Here is an 18,006-nt window from a genome sequence, read left to right as displayed (position 1 = left end):
CATTTCCAGGATGTAGAATTTCAGCACTAAAACTGGGAACATCTTGGGCAAACCAGAAGGAGCTGGTCACCCCATAGCTTGAAATCTATATCCTAACATAAAACTATCAATAAACAGCAGCCTGTAAAAAGAGCTGTATTATGTACCTTCCCTGCATCACAGGCTTTATGAGTATTATCTCGTTTTATACTGAGATAAAGGCAAAAATAGTTGTTCCCATTTACAGATGAGGAGAATATGATTGAGAGTAAGACTGAGATAAGAAATTATCTAGTATATTGCAGAGCTTCATATCCATTTTTAATCCACTTTCATCCCACCACGCGAAGAGAGGAAGAAAACAAAGCTGAAAAAACATATTGTAACTGTGGTCACACTGGGGGAAAACTCAGCTTTATTGCTATAGAGTTGTTAAATGGCCCAGGTTTAAACATTCATCTTTCATATGTAAACAATATCTTGTGTTCTGAAGTTAATTATGACCATCTATTTGCAATTAAACTATGAAAGCAAGGAGTCCCCTAAAATCACACTGTGAAGTGGGAACACCTTGACTTGGGGTGGGTGATGGGGAGAGATAATTCAGGAAGTTAAGGCCACCTGCTGTTGGTTAATGATTCCCACCGGAAAAAAAGGGTGATCTGGCAGTAGCCTGGCATCTTTAATTAATCAAGAGGGCAATCTGGGTAAAAACCCTACATTCGGTTGGCTGTTGGCAGTTAATAAAGAGAGAGAACAGATTTTAAAAATCTGCCACTTTATCAAATTAATGGTTTTGATTCATTCAGAAAAATTAAAGACATTTATTTGTTTGGAAGTGCACAGCTTAACTAGAGAAATGCAAACTACTGAAGGAAATAAACCATTAGCAATACCGTTCAAAAAATTCATTTCTGCACTTGGTCCTCTGATGAGTGCCAAGGGGTACAGGAAAAGCCTCCTTTTGAAGGAGAAGTTGTAAGGAATGTTTTTGTTGTCATTTATTGTTGCTGTTGCTGTTGTAACACTCCAGGCTAGCTGCACTTACCACTTGTCTACACTGCCAGCATTTGCAGTTACCTCTTCCCAGACATCTATAGTACGGGTGGTGAAGCTGTAATGAGAAACTCGATGCTATTCGCTTAACAGTGATAGCTGGCCCAGGCCCCACTTGGGATCCTTCTCTGAAATCATCAGGTGGGAAGGTAAGATAAAAAGCAAGAAAATAAGAGAGAAAAGAAAAATAGGATCATATGGATACCAATAGACATTGCACTCAGTACCTAGTAAATTATATGTATCCAATTAATGCTCAATGATGGTGATTAAATTTAACTATATTAAGCACAAATTTAATCGCCTAATGAAACGATTCTGAAATGTTCACATCCAAAAGAAACACCCATGGTGCTAACTAAAAATGCAGATTCCAGGGTCTTTTCAACACACAGGCTATTATGAAGTCTGGGGAGAAATCCCCAAATCTGCAATTGTAAGAAGCAGCTGGAGATTTTGATGCAATTCAACCACCAGATTGAGAGACAAGGATCTCATACTTAATCCTTATGTGCAATAAGAGAAATACAAGTGATGCAGTGGACGTGTGGATCTGAAATTTAAAGACCTGATAAAGCTCAACTGTCCTGGGGATTCAGAAAATGACAATGCCCAACCACAGATCCTGAGGAACCCAGAATAAACAAATAAACACTCCCCAAATATTTTTAAATGTCCTGTGACAAAGTGCCTGCAGTCTCTCAGGAGCGTGTGAATACAGTTTTAGTAATTTATAAAGACATGCGGTACCTTTCAATTTGCATTCAGTTTAATATCACATATTCTACTTTCCCATTATGACTAAATTATACAAATTATAAGATAATTTGAAATATTAGTGTATTAGTAAAGTATTAGCAATGTCCCTTTGGATAGATACTTTAAATAAATGTCAACGTGTATTTAAAATTTTGGTGTTTTGGATATGTGTCATATTTAGGTAACCTAAGATTGTCTTTTCAGGTAGCTCACATTTCAAGTTGTTTATATTATGATAATAAAATCATTTTAAGTGACCCTATCATGAAGTCCCTATAATTAAAGGAAAAAAATAAATATATATATGGCATGCATCTATGGATGCCCAAATCCACAGCCTTTGTAATTTAGGCCAAGTTATTTAATTTCTCTGCACCTAATTTGCTTCACCTGCCAGGTGAAAATATTAAATTAGATGGTCTGGAACATCGCTTACAGTTCTAAAGCTTACTGAAAAATGGGATTAAGAATAAGTTTAATGAGACTGATATGATTTGGTTCACAAAAGTAATTAAGACCAGATCAATGGATGCTGAGGAAAAAAATGAAGAAAAATGAAATTCACCCTGATTTTAAACTTTATGTTCTAGAGAATCTTTACTGTGAAGACAAATTTCATAGGGATACTTGTAAAATGCAATTCTGATTCAGTATGTCTGGTATGGGGCCCCAAATGATTTCTTTCTGACGAGCTCTCTGGTGACATGAGATGCTGTAGGTGTGCACACCGCACTGTGAGTAAGCAAAGATTTAGAGGCAAGTCGAGAGGCAGAACGAAGAATAATAAAACGTGATCAATAATGAGATCAACCAGTCAACAATACCAATAACCTACTGGAAAACAAATTATTTTTCAATCACACATAAACAAAAGACAATTTGCTTAAAATAATGAAAGGACCTAATGGACTTAATATGCAATTTTTTTAAGGAACTGATATTTGGTAGGTGAGCCAATCTTCCAACACACAGCTACACTCCAGTGGCTCTCAAGTCTGACTGCTCATTATAATCATCTGGGGAGCCTGTGAAAACTAGAGACACCTGAAAACCTGCCGCTCCCAACCTAGATCAATTAAATCAGAATTTCTGGAGGTGAGGCCTACCTAGGTCTTAAGAGTTTTTTGTTTTCTTTTTGATGCTCCCAAGGGATTATGATATTGAGAACCAGTGAGCTGCACTTTCACAAAGTCATAGCAAAATACACAAAAGTAAACTAATCCAACCCACTTTTTGTTGTTGTCTTTTAATAAATTGAGGAGCTTGTGTGTGTGTGTGTGTGTGTGTGTGTGTTGGCAAAACTAAGAATACCTGAATAACCCTAAACAACCAATTAGTAAATAAAATACAGTATCATGAATTTAGGTTATAAAAACTAACCAGGAGGGCTTCCCTGGTGGCGCGGTGGTTGGGAGTCTGCCTGCCAATGCAGGGGATATGGGTTCGGGCCCTGGTCTGGGAGGATCCCACGTGCCGCGGAGCAGCTGGCCCCATGAGCCGCAACTACTGAGCCTGTGCGTCTGGAGCCTGTGCTCTGCAATGGGGGGGGCCGCAATGGTGAGAGGCCCGCGCACCGCGGTGGAGGGTGGACCCCACTTGCCGCGACTGGAGAGGGCCCTTGCATAGAGGCGAAGACCCAACACAGCCAAAAATGAATAAATAAATAATTAATTAAAAAAAAAAAAAAAACTAACCAGGAAAAGTGTTAACCAGGAAAACATTTTGAAATCTACACTAGATTTTTCTTTTGTCCCTAGAATGATAAGAAATTTTTTCATCACATGAGAAAATTGGAACTGATTATATTTAGTATCATAGATCAGTGGTTCTCAAACTTTAGCATGCAGCAGAATCACCTGAAGAGTTTGTTATAACAGACTTTTAGGCCTGTCCTCAGTTTCGGATTCTGTAGATCTGGGAGGGGCCCAAGGATCTGCACATCTAACGAATTCCCAGGTGATGTTGATGCTGCTGTTCCAGGGACCATTTTGAGAATCACTGATAGAGAAAAAAGTCTGCGGTTTTAAAAACCGCAATTTTATAGATATCCATATCCATATCCACAGATACAGTGTGGATTTCTTTTTCTGCACCTCCTCAAGACCAGCCTGGTACCAGTTATCTCCAGGCTTCTGCATCATGTGATCAACATTCAGCAAACAATAAGGAAATTCTTTGTTTTGGTTCTGATCTCATCCTTAAACAAATGAGACAAGTTTCATAAATCGTACAACTGAGTTTGTATGAGGCTTTAGGTTCTCATAGGTATATGCTTTCTTAAGAAAACTGATGTTTGATTAATGTTTTAAAATGTTTCATTAGGACTTTTTATAACTCTTTCATTGGGATTTAATTAGCAGAATACCACAATGAACGTGGAGGAAATGCAGATCAAATTATCTTCTCCCACAATGGGACAAAATCACCTGTGCGGGAAACAGCTTTTCAATACACCATTTCTTAGAGAATCTTCAGGCTTCAAAAATGTACTAGGATCACAAAAGATCATGGGATTGTTTCTCTTATTATTAATAATATCCTTTCTTTAATATCACTAGTTTAAGCGAATTTTTAACATTATCTACATTAACATTATTTAAGAGTCACAAAATAAATCCCCATGTGATATCTTAAACATGTTTTACGACCAAAAATGTCTGGCCAAATATAACCAAAAAACAAACTTAAAATAATTCTGGATATATCCCTATTCAATTCCTTGCAAGTTCTGTAGAGTGAACAAATAGCAAACTTCCCCACTGCTGTCTCATAAAACGCTAGTCAAATCACAAAGAGAAGGTTGTTACGGAGTATTAGATAAAACAGCAACCTTACATTGTTCTCCAGAAGAGGAAGATTTTGGTAGGCAGAGAATGCATTTCTCTGATACTCCCTTACAAACAAGTAAAAATGTAGTTTTGTGGCTTCTAAGCATCTAGGATTAGACTTGATAGTCAACACAACAAAGCAAGTCTAAAGAAGTCTTTTTGTATATCATTGCCATTGTTAATAGTCTTGCAAACATAATATTAATATGCTTAAATATTGGTACTTAATATATTTGTTATGAAATGATGCCAATTATATTTTAAAATATGTATTTTCATATTTTATGAAATAAATCAGAGTCCCAATTTAAAAACTAAAGATAACTGTGTCCAAACCCTCTCGTTTGTAGAGAAAGGGACAAGGTCTCCTGCGGGTGGTTGCCAAGCATCACTCGGCTAGTTCGTAGTTACTCATTGGCAGAGTCGGAACTAGCACTCAGGTTTCCTGGGTCCTAATCCAGTGTCTCTTATCTATACCACATAAAGACTCTCCAAAGTTGCCACTGCCACATGTCAGATAACAGGCTTTTTCTTGAATTCTGGGATCCACAAAGCAAATCAGCAGTCTTTGAAAAGCCTTACTAATGACCTTCTTACACTTTTATACATAAAAACCTTTCAATATTACACTAGATTTGAAAAATCACCGTATATTTTGGCTCTAAGGCAGAGGAGTTCTATGATATAATAGGCCGCTTGTGAACGAATGGTTGGATTAATTCTTTCATTTTTTATTTTTTTGGCTGTGTTGGGTCTTTGTTGCTGCACACGGGCTTTCTCTAGTTGTGGTGAGCGGGGGCTACTCTTTGTTGCAGTGCGCGGGCTTCTCATTGTGGCGGCTTCTCTTGTTGCGGAGCATGTGCTCTAGGCCCGCAGGCTTCAGTAGTTGTGGCACGTGGGCTCAGTAGTTGTGGCTTGCGGGCTCTAGCGCGCAGGCTCAGTAGTTGTGGCACACGGGCTTAGTTGCTCCGCGGCATGTGGGATCTTCCCAGATCAGGGATCCAACCCGTGTCCCCTGCATTGGCAGGTGGGTTCTTAATCGCTGCACCACCAGGGAAGTCCCTGGATTAATTCTTATGTTACAGATGCTCACTAGACAAACCTCCAGGAATTCAACATGTCTGGTTCAAAGTGTCTCCCCTTCCATGCCTTGTGAGCAGAGTAGGAATAAGAGTAGGACTGCATTTATGTAGTATCAAAATGATAAGCTAAATTACTTTTACTGGTAAAAATAATGATGAGAAAGCATAAAGCAGTTGGGCTCGTATAGAGGCTGGACAACTACTATACAGGCTGATTTGAATAAAATGACCAGATCCTACTCTAGTGATGGGCAGACTCTACCACCCTCCCCCAGCCCCCCAAACACACCTCTACCCACATCCTTACTGACAATTTGGAAGCCAGTCACTGGGATTTCTCTTCTGAACTCCCCACCAAAGGCAAGGACATTATCTCCAGAGAGGCAGACAAATGAAAGAGTGAGACAGCAAAAAGAGGGAGCAGGACAGCCAGAGGACCTTGTTTCTGCATATTTAGCATTGTTTAGAAATGTGAACAAAAAGTATACTCTAAAGCATATGCTGGTTAAAATAACAGTCACCTCTCAATGCTCTCAAGAATTATTTTAAACTGGCAAATAAGAGTCAGGCATCACTTCTTATTAATAATAGTCTTATCTAACCCATTAATTTCCTTTTTTTGAAGAGATTTCTTAAAATCTATTCTTATTCCTATTCCTACTCCTACTGCCCTGCCCAGAAGAGATGGAAGAGGAGACATTCTAAACCAGAGAACTTTGGTAAGAGGGAAAAGAACTCGGCCTGTGCTTTTGGTTAATCGATATAAAAGGTCTTATCTGGGGGGTGGGGGGAGAAGGGAGCATTTAAATGCTTCTGAAGTCAGAGCTTCCTAATATGTGTAATCATTCTCTTTTCCAACTACTATTCCTTGACATCAGACATATTTATATTCAAATATAAATACAAATTAAAAACTAAATAATTATCTCTGTCATTATTTCCTCTTACTAGCCTTTCCTAGAATTAGCTGTGAATATACTTCCATCCATTAGAAGCCCCAGGTAAATTTTAAAAGAAAAATCTACTAAACCATTATAAATTTTATAATGAAGAGTTCAAAGAACTATATATAACCTTTCTACAGATCAACTGTTTTCTTCTGTTGTAACTAAATGATACAGCAGTCTATACAGAACATTTCATTTAAAAACAAAGGAAGGGAACATTTCAAGTTTGAATATGTGGTTTTGAAAAAAAACAAAAGGAAAAAAGCATCAATATACATACAGCATTTTAGAGAATTTACCTCCTTGCCTGCTTTATGAGTCACTGAAGGTATCATTCAATTACATTTAAATATCTTACCTCTGATTAATATGTTTGTCCAAGGCCTTATAGGGAAACTAAGAGTGAAAGTCCACACTCTAACTGCGCATACTCTTCTTAGAGGGAGAATTAACGTAACTAAGTGTTCAAATATCATGGACAAATGTAGACATGAAAGTCAAGGAAAAGCAAAAGAAACTGGGAAGCAACAGTCTGAGGTGCGACAAGTATAGAGACCATGAAGGATGAGAATGTGAAAGCACAGACGAAAAAAAAGTAGAACAGTTCAGGTGTGGGGTATCCTACAGCAAATGCCTAAAGAGAGAAATGAACCCAATAAATGGAACCATGCTGGGCATAGGAGGAAGTAAACAAGGGTGATCAAAAGGCAGCCGGACGATAGACAGTCCTGAAAGCCAGGATTCCCATGGGAAAATGAATAGCCAGGAGCCTGGGTTCGAACATCAAATCCCCTGCCGACTGTCCTGGTGATTTCAGAGCTCTGCACCCCCAGGTCATGGTTTGTAAGATGTGACTACCTACCGGACAACGCTCAGGGGCAGAATGAGGATAAAATGACAGAATGTATGAGTCAGCAATTTGCAAAAAAGCTGTATGAATGTAACATTTTACTGTTGTTCAAAGGAACTGAGAATTTCCCACATAAAGGTAGTGTCTGAGATGGTAACTACATTTTCCCACCAACATCCTTAGTAAACCTCAGCCCTGAGCCAGTAGACTGTTCCTTCTTTGGGATATTGAGGATCACAGCTATTGGTTTTAATTAAATTCATGCTCAGATCAATACTATGGTTTCCTGCTATGATGCTCCAGGTTCACACAAAGCCCACATACGCCACTGAGACACCTGTCCTTTTCCTCTTGTTTTCTTCTTCCCCTCCACTACTGTCTTTCCTTGCCCACTCTCCATCTTGCTCTAATTCCCTGTTTCTTAAATATTTCTCCTTCCAGTTTCCCTTACTCTCACTTTAGCTCCATTAAGATATATTCTCACAAATGTCCCCGAAGTATTTTCAAAACCAGGAAAAAATAGAGTCAGTGATTAGCATTAATATTCCTTAAAATAGTTTCACCCTTGACCTTATCCACAAATTTCACTGCCCCCCCCCCGCCCTCCCCGGCCTCCCCCCGCCCTTCTAAGTAGACAGACAAACCTGTTTGACTAGTTTTCCTCTAAGCCCCGCTCTCCTGATTGGCTGACGAGTACATGTGAACCACAGGTACAGCAGCACACATGCAAAGGCTATGTAAAGCACATGGCCTTCCTCAGAAGGAGAAGCCACAGCCAAGGGGCTGCAGGGCCTGTGTCATCCGCCCAGTCTCAGGGCAGCTCTCTCAAAGCAGGAAGGCAACACCACTGGATGGCTTATTCCATTGCTAGTTAAAAAAAAAAAAAAAATTCTTCCTGTCAATGCCTTCTCTTCTGAATAAGGGATAGTAAGGTGGGGATGAGGTCTAGAATCAGATTAAGCCTGTATGTTACACGCTTAAGATGGTGGATGTGACTATATTTACAATGTGGTACAGAGGTGTCCCCAAGTTTTGTTGTTGTTGTTGCTGTGTGTGTTTGCTTAAGTCCATTAGGAAAGTCTGAATTTGCAAAACAGATTAACCAAAATGGGATTCCTTTTATAGAGAGGTGGACTTTGAGACTGCTTTAAATAAGCAAAGTCTCTGGGTACCTTTAAAATAGGATATGCTTTGAAATCATTGCCCATATATTTTGGACTGTCGACTATTTCAAACCTATGGAAAAGTATAAAGATTAATATAGAAAACATCTGTATACCCGTCACCTGTATTTTAAGAGCTAAAATTTTGCCTTTCAAGTGCTTTGAAAATTTTAAATTCTATAAATATGATTCAATTTATAAAAACTGAATTTTATACTACTTTTCAGGAACATATTATAAAAAACTACAGCATATTCGTACACTTGATTCTACTTTTTAAAAAGTTTTTAAATCCATGGGAACATTTTGTTTACACTAAAATATACCACTTGAAGGAAAATCAGCCCCATGGTTATTATTAAAGCAAGTTATAGCCAATGTAATAGCTAAAAAAGTATAACTCTTGAAAATGTGTCAAGTATTAAATTTCTTTGAAATAGAATTGAAAAGTGCAAAATAATTTTACACATATGTTTGTATTCATAATATTCCCAAATCAAGCAAATATTTACCAAATCAGTTACAATGTAAATTTATTTAGTGGATTGGAATCCCTAAAGGTTCATTTCTGTTCTCTAAATCAAGTCAAGGGAAATTACACCTCCAATATAGTGACTGTTTCTATTGTTAATAATTCAGACAAATAGCACAAAGCTATTAGCAAAATACACAGTATCTCTGAAATGTTCCTAACTACACACTCTTTCTATCTAATCCAAATGTTTTAATACTTACATAAATTTCCAACCAGAGTAGGAACTGACCTAGGCTGTCCTACATACCCTGCCATTCACAAATCCAAAGGTTCTGTTTTTGTGTGGGCTCTGCACTCCTAAATGCTGACCTCACGTCTAAGTTAATTTCAATGTGGCACCTGTCATCTCTGTAAGGGAGTCCTGAGCAGGACAGTATAGAGTCCAGAACTGAGTTGGTGAATATGTAACATGGAACTGTCAGAAGTCCTAAACTGAAAATCACCCGTACAGACCACTATGTTTTGCAAGAGTGGGACCATACACTGTGAGGGAGTTAGCATAACAGACTGAAACTCAACTCCAAAATAGAGAGGTCCTGATAACAAAAAATGTAGCTAGAGAATTTCAGGGAAAGAACGTCATCAAAGATTAAAAACCACATACATGATGGACTTCAGTTCACCTTAAAAATACTGAACATCTAATTTCATTTTACTCAGAAAACATTTATTGGGTGTCCTAAAAACTACGTACTATGCTACATGTTATATAAACAAATGAGGGACTTCCCTGGCGGTCCAGTGGTTAAGGCTCCACACTTCCACTGCAGGGGGCATGGGTTTGGTCCCTGGTCAGGGAACTAAGATCCTGCATGCTGCACTGTGCAGCCAAAAAAAAAAAAATATATATATATATATATAAACAAATGGTAAGTAGTGAATATTGATAAGCATGTATTGAAACAGACTTACTAATTTGAACTAAAAAGGAATAGATATTTATAACCAATTAATCACCAATATGCCTAAAAACCAACTAGTAAACATTATGCACCATGTTCAATTGTTGATTGGTTCCCAAACCAATTCACATATATAAGTTATTTTTCAAAATACCCATTAATTACAGGGTAAAAAAATATATACATATTAAAATAGAAATCTAATTTTAGATGTTTATCTCTAATATAAAGCATTACTTCATCCAACTAGAGAAAATCCTAAGGAAAAAAGTAGATTTTATTTTATTTTATTTTACTTTTTTATTTTTGTGTGCGTTGGGTCTTCGTTGCTGCGCGTGGGCTTTTCTCTAGTTGCGGGGGGCTACTCTTCATTGTGGTGCGCGGGCTTCTCATTGCAGTGGCTTCTCTCGTTGCAGAGCACAGGCCCTAGGCGCATGGGCTTCAGTAGTTGCAGCACGTGGGCTCAGTAGTTGTGGCTCGCGGGCTCTAGAGTGAAGGCTCAGTAGTTGTGGAGCACGGGCTTAGTTGCTCCGTGGCATGTGGGATCTTCCTGGACCAGGGCTCGAACCCGTGTCCCCTGCAGTGGCAGGTGGATTCTTAACCACTGCGCCACCAGGGAAGCCCCAAAAGTAGATATTTTAAAATATTACTATGGTCAGCTCAATTTTTTAAGAAATCTACAAATCAGTCCTTCCCCTATTACACAGATTAATACTTGATTTCCATGGTGTTGACTTTTAAGACCCCATGGAAATGCCTTCCATGCCTTAGACATGGAAATGCCTTCTGAATTAAACATTAAATTACACTGTGCTCAGTTTTAATATCACCTATCTTGTTTTTGTTTTCAGAGTCTTTTAAAATGAATAATCTTTGTCCTTATTAGATTATCTAAGAAACTAGAACTCACTTAAACTCACTTAAATACCAAGAAACCTTAAATAAGACGTTAAAAATGTCTATGCTTTGATTACCAGATGCTTTTAAAAAGCAACAAAGATGCTGTGGACCCTCCAGGCTGGTGGAAGCATGGCTTGTCCTGAGGAAGCTAACATCTCCCCAGAGCTCTTGGGCCAACCCCGCCCCCTAGCCAAGGAACATGTGCCAATGGCTCTCTCTTTTCCCTTTAAAATTTTCAAGTGCCCCTATTGTATTGGCTTCCTCCTCAAAGGCTATAAATATGATCAAGTTTCCATCTGAAACATATCTTTTAATCACCCTCCCTAAACCCTGAGAGCGAGTACTGCTGAAAGCAGTAGTCTCTACAGACCTATCACCAAACCCAAGTTCTGTTTTCCATAAACACTGCTAGCACTTATTGAACAGAAACCAGATAACTTCCAGTCACTGAGCTTGACAGACTTTATCTCATTTGATCCTCACAGTGGCCCTGGGAGGTCACACTTTGATCTTCATTATGTAAATGAGGAAAGGGAACTAAATTCTGAGTTCAAGGTCACATACTAGTCAGGTGCAGAACCAGGACTGTCTGATACCCCTCACTTTAGTACTTAGCCCCTCATTTCCTGAAATTCTTTCCTCCTTCAGCTACTAAAAGTTACTCTCCCCTAATTTTCCTCCCGACTTTCACTCTGTACCTTTTCCTTCTTTACTGCTCCCTATATCTCTAGCCAACAATTTGATTTTAGAATCTCCCCAGGCCTCTTTTTTCATCTTACTCTCTGAACCTACCCTAGAAGATCTACTGACTTCCTTTTTTTTTTTTTTTTTTTTGCAACCACCTATATGTTGAAAATGGCTAAAGCAGTCAGTCTATCCACCCATCCGTTAATCTATCCATTTATCTACCTACCTATCTAGCCCAGACCTCTCTGCTCAGAAGTTCTGTGCAATGATCCATCGGACACTCATCTCCAGCTGGATTTTCTATAAGCACTTCATATTCTACATGTCCAAAGCTGAACTCTATCATCCTTGGTCCTCAAATCGGCTTCTCCTTTAAAGTCCCTATCTCATCCTCCCATACCACCCACCATCTAACCGGTCACCTAATCTGAGAGATTCTACCACCTTAACATCTGTGTGACCAAAGTCTCTTCTTCATCTCACTGCTACCACTTTGATGTAAGTTCCTCAACTTCTCTTAGCAAGATCACCCCAATACCTTCTAACCTGTTATTCCTGTCTCACACCTCAGATCCATCCTTCTAGACTGCTGGGAGAGCTGTGTTTTCCCCACTCCTTTGTTTAAAACAACCTTGAAGAGAAAATGGTCCACACGCCGTAGGATGGTAAACAGTCCTCCATGATCTTGCCCTTGTCTACACTGACTCCTCTGTTGTCACCTTCTCTATGAAGCCTCTTTAGTCTCTGTCCCCACATAGAACTGGCCACTTCCAAATGCCTGTTCAGGGCACTCTGCATTTCTCTATCAAAGCACTCAAGAACATATAGCACTGGGCTTCCCTGGTGGCACAGTGGTTGAGAATCTGCCTGCCAATGCAGGGGACACGGGTTCGAGCCCTGGTCTGGGAAGATCCCACATGCCACGGAGCAACTAGGCCCGTGAGCCACAATTACTGAGCCTGCGCGTCTGGAGCCTGTGCTCCGCAACAAGAGAGGCGACGATAATGACAGGCCCGCGCACCGCGATGAAGAGCGGTCCCCACTTGTCGCAACTAGAGAAAGCCCTCGCACAGAAACGAAGACCCAACACAGCCATAAATAAATAAATAAAAATTAAAAAAAAAAAAAGAACATATAGCACTATTTTGTACTTATTGAAACCAACTTGTTTTCTATCTATCTAATCCTCTTAAACCCAGAGTCGTCCCATGGTCTTATGTGTCTGCATATCCCCAGTGTACAGGACCATAGTGCCCAATGCATAGTATGTTTTTAATAAGTATTTGCTGAAAAAAAGAAGGATGTTTGTGAAATGCTTTAGATTAGGAAGATATGATTATCACCGTTTTCAACACGAAATTAAACAACTTCATTCAAACTCATTTGATTATGCAACCCCATATGTGGGTATGCAAAGTAATACTGAAATGATTCACCTAGCTTCAAGTATGGGCACCAGGCTTATTAAATCACACTTCTTATTCCTAGCTTCCAGAGTAGAGAAACAGTGCCAATATTACATACAGCTAGTCAATTTCAACGGCAGAAAGCAGGATGTAAAATATCATCGTACACGTATTCCTGAACAAAGACAATCTGGGCCTACCATAAGAAAAGTAAACTTTTTTTAAAGCCTGCTTCAATTTCTCGGAAAAGCAAAGATCTTCCAGAAGACTGAATGTCTGAAATCAAGACACCCTTCTAAAGATCTCATATACAAAATTTTCTAATTAAAAAAACACATTAAAACCATTTATATAGAAGTTACCCTTCTAGGAACCTCAGCCATTGAGCTCACTATCTAGCCCAGAAACAAAGGATGAGAACAGCAAGTACCTGTCACAAATTACACAGGCTTTATACTCGAGCAACAGCCCACATCATTTCAGAAAAAAAAAAAAGAAAAAGACAACACATAATAGAGCAGCAGGGCCCGCTCACAGCCTGACAGCAGCAGAAAGTGATAGCTGATAACAGAAAGAGGACCCAGAAAAACCATAAAAAAAAAAGAATAGTACTTCTGTCCCCAATCTAGTATTTCAACCAGGCAGGCTGAGGCCATTTACTATAAACAAAAACAGCTCTATACACCTCAAGGAATAGCACTATTCAATTCATTATGAATTCATGTTCATAAAGACAGCCCAACAAAAAAAATTAACTTACATCCTAGGGAGCAAGTAAGAGTGTAATATTTAGAAATTACTTGTTTTAATAGCTAACTTTTTAAAGTGTCAGTAATTAATGGTGTGAGGGGTCAGCTATTTTGAAAATGTGCTTATGTAAATAAGTAATAACCCAGATAGTGTCAAATAAATGAGATATTATGACATACTGCAAAAACAATCAAAAGTTCTTACTCTCCTGGTGTACTTTGGAAATCTAATGTGAATTAAACAGCATCAAGTCAATACTATCTTATAAATAAGCACATAAATAACTTTGAAAAGGAGTCTGACAATTGAGTGTGGTTATTTTCTTCCTTTGTCATCAATATTTACATGGTAATTAAGCTGATAGTTATTCATAAGGTACCATGAAATGTTTTAAGTAATTTAAATCAAATGTGAACTGTCAAACTCTTTACCCACAAAAAAGATTTTACAAAAAATAAATTTTTTTACAAATATTTTTTACTCCATTGGTTTACTTATTCTAATATGCGCACCAGGCATTAGTACAACAAGCATAAAGCTCTGGAAATTTTAGACTTAAAAAGAGTTTGAATCTCTACAATAGTATTATCAAGAGAAAGTCACAAGTACAGTTTTTACCCAGTTATGCCCGAGCTACTAATATACTATCAAGCTATTACTAAATATCACGGAAGTGTGCTTCATTGTAGTTTTTAAACACTGCTATAGCACTAAATCACACAACACAAGATGTCAACCTTACCTTGTGGGTGACAGGCAAATCAAATAGCACTTGAGTGTTTCCCTCTAGAATTATCTAGAATAGTTGCCGAACAGAAACAGTCCAAAAGCAATTATCTCAAACTGCCTGGAGATAGTTTCCATAAGAGAAAACTAGTCCACAGTTTCTCTCTGAGACAGAAAAAATAGTCTGGTTTATGATCTAATTCAATTAACGCAAAGTTCAGATTCCCTCACTATACAATATTGATGTGCATGGCTCTTCCATTAATTTAAAACTCTCCAGGGAATAAAATGTGATTACTCCTAACACTATTAACATACCAATTAAAAAGCACTTCCTAGCCTTCCTTCAAGTGGCATTTTTTTCTGGGAGTAAGTGGAAATAAAGCACACCAATTACACCAATTCCGAGCGGAAACTTTTTTTTTCTTTGAACATGAAATTATCATAAATAGAAACAACAGCACACTTGACATCTAGCCAAACTACCACACCTTCATTAATCTTAAAAAACTCATTGTACGAGACGACAGCCCAAGGGAAACCGAAGGTTTTTAGAGTAGTGTTTTTCCTATCGTTTCTGGGTGGAACCCACTTGAAATAAAAGGCTGTCTCTACTGCTAAAACTGGTTCATAATGCAGGTGACTCGAATGCTACCCACTCCTCCCCCTTGTGATACGCCCTCTCCCCCGTGAGAATGACTGGTTAACACAATCTAGCCTTCCGAGTTAGAGTACTTTCAGAAGTTCTCTCACTTTCTCTCCTCCTCACCGCCCCCTCAACCCCTTGGGGTTGCTTTTCGGCGATGGGAACCAGAGGTAGAGGTACAGAGGTGGTACATTCCCTAAGGAAGTGCTGCAGAGTGGCACGTTCCCCGTACTCAACTTCATAAACCCTCCATTAAACCAGCGAATTTACACATACAGATTGAGTAACCCCCTCGCCACGCATGACTGTCCTTTCGCCCTGTCGCACTCCGATGCAGTTTGCCTCGTACAACTCCAAACCACGCATCCCAGGCCCCTCGACGCTCCTCCGGCCCGTGGAAGGCGCCCTACTTCCTGCAGCGCGTCCTTCTCTCGCCTCCTAATCCGCACACGCTTCTCTAAAGCAAGGGTACGTCATATGGTTACCGCATCCGCGCGGAGACCCTGCCACCACTGTCCATTCCCGGGGGTCGCACAGGCTTGCCGGCACTGAAAGGTCCCTGTGTCTGTGCGTGTGCGTGTGTAGCCCCAAGACACGCGCTACCCCCAATACACCCAGGTCTAGTTCCCCCTCAGGAGAGAACGAAGTAGAGGAGAGTTGCGAGTTTCCCAAGCACCTCCCGGGCCCCCATCCCTGGCTGGCGGCGGGGGCTCCGCGGTGCCCATAGCTCCAGGGTCAAGTGCAAGGTCCTTGGCCAGATCCACGCCGGGTGATCCCCTCTCTCAGCCTACACGCACGAAACGCGAGAGGACCCTCAAACGGGCGCCATACGGCAGGGAAAGGAGCACGGGCGCGAGCAGGGCAGCAAGGAAAGATCTCCTTTACACCCCTCCGCCCCACAGCCTACCCACCCCCAACGCCTAACCCCCTCAGTCCAACCCCATCCGCACTTTCTGCTCCCTACCCCCCCACCCCTAGGTCGCAGCCATCCGCCCGGCACTCACCTCCGGGAGCAAACAACGCCCCTCTCCTCTTGCCGCCCCGCCCCCCTCCCGCCCTCTGGAGCGGCGTGGTCCCTCCGCTTACCTCCGCTCCTGGCTGCCGCGCGTGAGTTTGAGTGTGTCTCCGCCGCGAAATTGTATCCGGGGACAGAAGGGACCCGTTTGTGTGCTGGATCAGGTGTCGCCGCCTTCGGTGGCTTGGGGTCGTGAGGAAGGCTGCAGAGTTAGTGTGTTAGCTTAGGACTGGCTCTCCGGACTCACAATTGATGGCAAAGCTTTAACCGTGTCCTCCCTCAGGTCCGCGGCGCGCCTGCTCTTCCGCGGCTCTCGGCGGGCGGCCGCGTCCCCCCGGCCACGCCCCGCCACGCCCCGCCACGCCCCGCCTCGCGCGCGGCTAGCAGAGCTGGAGCGCGCCCCTCTCCTCCCGCGCCTGGCTCAGCGGGGCACGACGAGGTCAGCCACGCGCTCAGTCTCGCATCAGACGCCTGGGGCTGCGAGCGCCTCCAGCTCCTTCGGCTGGGGCATGGATGCGGGCGCGCCTTCGTGCCACGCGCTCGCGGGCTGAGCGAGGGCTTAGAGTCCTGGGACTGGGATGCTCGCGGGCGGAGCGGCGGGCGGCGGACAGGCTGCGACGCTCGCGAGCCCTCCGTCGCTCGAGCTCGGAACCCTGGAACCGGCACGTGGCCCCGCCCCCTGTTCCCCCGGCGAGGCGTGCGCTGTGTCCTCTCCGGCACCTCCCGTCTGGTCCCCGTGCCCGCCTTTTTTCATCACGCCAGCGCCGCGCGAATCTGCGTGGTGTGGTGGTCGTGCGCCTTCCTTCCCTTCCCAGCCTCCTAGTCTGCCTCAGACCTCCCGAATCCATTAAAAAGTCAAACTTGGGCTAGGAGGGGGAGGAAATACGCGAAGGAAAGCGGGGGAGGGGCACTTAGGTGATCAAGCCACCTGCCTCGTGAATCGGAAAGCGTTCGAAAACACGAGTTTGGGGATCCCGGAGAAAAGAAATTGGGTTGCTGCGCTCGGTAACATCCCTCCTCTCAGGCTTGTGCTGAAAGGGCCATTTATGCTTTGCTTGGTTGAGTCTGTGGCGACTTTATCCTGACTAATCTGTGTTTGCCAACAGCAGATCCTCGCCAAGTTGGCGTCCCAGCCAGGAAGCACCTTTGCGTACCCAGGCCTGCTGGAGCGGCCCTTCCTGTGGCGCCTCAGACCCGAGAGCCCAAGCGCCTTTAAGAGTCTGACCCTAGGGTGCGAGCTTCCTGGGAACCAGGAAAATCTAACAGTGTTGTTGGCTTTTCCTTTGAGCATGATTGGTAATGTATTCGATAAATATATATACGACATAACTTTCAGAAAAGCAAAAATCATGTCGGGTGTAAGCTCCAGAAGCTAAGATGCCGCCACTGCACGTGAACGTTATACGTTTAAACACTGGAATTGGGAAAAATGCCAAGTCAGGCCATCCTTTTCTTGCTCCAAACCGAATTTCAAAAATAGATTGGGACTTTGTGCCCTTAGAAAAGGAAACGGAAGTTATGTTTTATTGTATATAGTATTACTTAATGTTAAGTGGGGGAAAAATCTAACATACACTGTATTTCTCATTTTACTTATGACTATATTTAATAAGTGCAGGGTCCGAAGTCCTATACTAAAGAATGTTCACCGATAGACTTCCAAATGTGGATTTCAGAAAAGAATGTGCTTACTTTCTTTGCAGATCAGAAATTTGAAATATTGTGAAAAGCACAGGGGATATTTTTTCAGCCTTCGTACCTAATCCAAGGAGATT

General features: G+C 41.5%; 1 protein-coding gene across 2 annotated transcripts in view; it reads right to left on the bottom strand.

Moving 5' to 3' along the window:
• UGT8 (UDP glycosyltransferase 8) overlaps positions 1-16,578 on the bottom strand; it is a 91,660-nt gene extending 75,082 nt beyond the window's left edge. Inside the window, exon 1 of one of the 2 annotated variants that reach the window (XM_059923505.1) lies at positions 16,303-16,578. The gene's annotated coding sequence lies outside the window, so the exon portion shown is untranslated. Of the gene's footprint in view, positions 1-15,492; positions 15,909-16,302 lie in introns of those variants that run through there. The other variant, XM_059923506.1, reaches the window with a different exon arrangement.
• Positions 16,579-18,006: the final 1,428 nt, after the last annotated feature.

The sequence above is a fragment of the Balaenoptera ricei genome, chromosome 5 (genome assembly GCF_028023285.1).
Source record: "Balaenoptera ricei isolate mBalRic1 chromosome 5, mBalRic1.hap2, whole genome shotgun sequence".
NCBI classification, from domain to species: domain Eukaryota; kingdom Metazoa; phylum Chordata; class Mammalia; order Artiodactyla; family Balaenopteridae; genus Balaenoptera; species Balaenoptera ricei.
The sequence above is the reverse complement of the archived record's forward strand: the minus strand, read 5'-3'. Positions and strand labels throughout refer to the sequence as shown.